A 3051-nucleotide genomic window follows, 5' to 3' on the forward strand; every position below is an offset into this window, starting at 1 on the left:
TTAGTGAGAATTGTTCCAAAAATCTTCCTGGTTGCTCTTCTCTGGATATGCTGTTATAAATCTGGTGTCCATTGTGAGTTCAATTTTGGATTAAGTGTTCAATTCTTCATTTCCTTTAGTCAATCATTACTATGATTTTATTTTAGTATAGCTACTAGTTCCTTATTGTGCGAATTGGATCACATTTTGCCTGGTTGTTCGTCCTTGGATATGCCATCATAAATTTGATGTCCATGGATATTTCAATTTTGGACCTAGTGCCCAATTCGACACTTATTTGTCACTATAAATTTATTACTATAATCGAGTCAATGTTTTGGTTTCTTCACTAATGGTTTATACAGACATTTAATATGACTTTGAGTCATCTTATGGAATCTGAAGAAGTCCATACTTTTTTCTTGATAAAATTGTCTTAATCTTGTTAATCAATGTGTAATGAAGAAATAGACCACTATGGTTAGTGATATTTTAAGTTTAGGAAAAAAAAAATTTGTACCTAAATTTTTTTTTCATCAAGTTGGAGGGGAATGTAACGGAACGTTACTTAATGAAAATATTTTAATTAAAAATCAATAATTTAATATTTATAAAATGCTACTTTTCCATCTTGCAACACCGCCAACACTGGACATTAGTTCCACGAGTAGCCGCTGTCGCAAGTATCAAGAAGAACTGTCAAATTTTTAAAAAGTTTCACTGTTAGCTGAACCTCCAAATAAATAAGTTCCAAGTGGTCGGTGGCTTTTTGAACAAAAAAAGGAATCACCTTTTAGTTATTTTTTTTTATACGGAAGCTATCGTAATTAAGTTGAAGGAGGAGAAAGTTTTGTTTTGTTGAAGGAGAAAAGTATTAATTTGGTAAAAATTTGGGATGATTGCTATCGGGTAAGTTGTATTATTACTTCATCCATATAGGAAGCCATATTGATGACCGGAAAATTTATAATTTCCATAAATTCTTTTCATTTCTTCTTGTCTTTATTATATATTTCGACTAACTATCTATAGATACAATTTTTAATATCATTCCTAGCTCTAAATCCACATGTTTCTATATAAAATTCCATAAAGTTATTCAAGGTCAAGTGGAACCTATGTTTTTGGTACAGAAAAAAAAAACAACACTTCTTTTAATGGATCCTGACCAGTTTTTATTGGAAGTTTAACTTCCAACTTATTTCCTAATTCCATAAGATTGATTACCCAAATTAACAATGGGTTTGTATCTTTTAGCCACTTGGAACCACTGGAATATTCATCCCACTAACATCAGGGATGAAATAAAAAAAAACTTTAGCGCAGTCACGGGGTAGCCTAGGAGCTGGAATCGTCTTTTGAGTTGGTTTTTGGACTATCATTATTTTGTTTGGAACTTTGGAAAAGACTTTACGTTAGTTGGTGTTGGACAGTGATTAAGTATTTTTTTTTATTATTATTTTCAAGAACATTAATTTTTTCTAAATAATTGGAACATTCAATATCTATTAAAAATATAAAATTAAATAAGTTTACATTATACTCCACTAAGTTATTCATAATTTTTTCAAACAAAAACAAAAGAAATAATTTAAATATTTTCAATTTTTAATAATAAATAATACCTCCTCTTCAAGGCTTCAAATTTGCATTTTTCTAATAAATTAATTTCTTTTGTTTCTTTTCTCACGTGTAAAGGTAATTGAGCTCAACTATCCGGAGAAAATTTGGTAATTTTTTTTTATATATTATAATTAATGAACCTTGGCTTTTGTCCCCCTCAGGGTAATTGACCATTTAACTTGTTTTTTTTATTATTGTAACCGCACATGAAGTTAGAGTTTTACCTCGAGTAGTGTGTCGGTTCATTTTTGTACCATAAATTGGATTTGACATTTCAAACCAATTTTTAGGGGTGGACTTTGTTCCTCTTTTGTTTAAACTACTCTGTAGACTGTAGATTGTACATACTTTATTAGTAAAATATTTTTTATTAATTTTAGGGTATACCTTGTTGGTACATATACGAATTTTTTGTACATATAAGTAAAAGCTAAATACACTATTGATTGGGTTGTATAATATTTCTTTTATTACCTAGTGGTTGTCATATGTTTCTAGGTTTACTAATTTTATTGTCATAGCAACTAACTAGTACGAGTGCAGCAGTATAGGATACCTGGTAGAGCCATAGTCTACGCTCTACTGGCGCCCACGATTTATTGTTATTTTTCTATATTTTCTAGTCTTTGTTCATCTTGATATTCCCTTTATATCCATCATCTATATTCTGTAGATTTACTGTCTTTGACGGCGCGAAAATTGGCCGAACTATCCTTGAGTATCAAGGGCTCATTCTCTTCTATACCCTGCTAGCTTAACTACATTCAGTTTCATCCATCTACTTCTGTTTCTGTCAATAGTTTACCATCTGACTTTTTCATTTCACATTCCCATACAAGTACTACTTGTACGCTAAGGTAGTATTTGTTACATTTGCTTCCCAACGTAGAAGCCCCTTCATTCCAATACATTTGCTTCCCCTTCTTTGCCTACTTCTGTTGGAGTTTAGATATTTCTCCCAACGGTTACTCAAACAGAAGTACCCTACATTATTTGTTACAGGTTAACACGAAAATTTCGCGACTGTACACTTTTAATTATTATCTTAATACAGGTGAGCTAACAACGTAACTGAGGCCCATAACCTATTAGAAATAGTAGATAATAAAAGGTACAAATAATAGTAAAGAAACTATTTATTTTAACCGAACCGTATTATAATAATATACAAACAAAGAAATTAAGATGTGTCTTTTACAACGTATACTTCGAGACTACAGTAAAAATATCAAACACAAAACTACTAACATCGCTCTCACATCCATATGTCTTGTAACACGATACATACTTTCATGCAATCCTATGTAAGAGTTTTCGACCTAAAAGGTTCGGGGAATCAGCCCGCCCACTTAGACTGCATATGTCCATTTTAACACTAATAAGAATACCATAATTTATAGTTGAATATATTCTAGCAAGTTTAGGTAGGTAATAAGCACTGATGATGGG

At 31.1% G+C, this 3051-nt stretch overlaps 1 long non-coding RNA gene across 1 annotated transcript; it reads left to right on the top strand.

Moving 5' to 3' along the window:
• The first annotated feature begins 508 nt into the window (after positions 1–508).
• LOC126884278 (uncharacterized) lies at positions 509–2061 on the top strand. Its single transcript, XR_007697932.1, has 2 exons — positions 509–888; positions 1237–2061. It is a non-coding gene; the product is annotated as an uncharacterized LOC126884278 (long non-coding RNA).
• Positions 2062–3051: the final 990 nt, after the last annotated feature.

The sequence above is a fragment of the Diabrotica virgifera genome, chromosome 5 (assembly GCF_917563875.1).
Source record: "Diabrotica virgifera virgifera chromosome 5, PGI_DIABVI_V3a".
NCBI lineage: Eukaryota > Metazoa > Arthropoda > Insecta > Coleoptera > Chrysomelidae > Diabrotica > Diabrotica virgifera.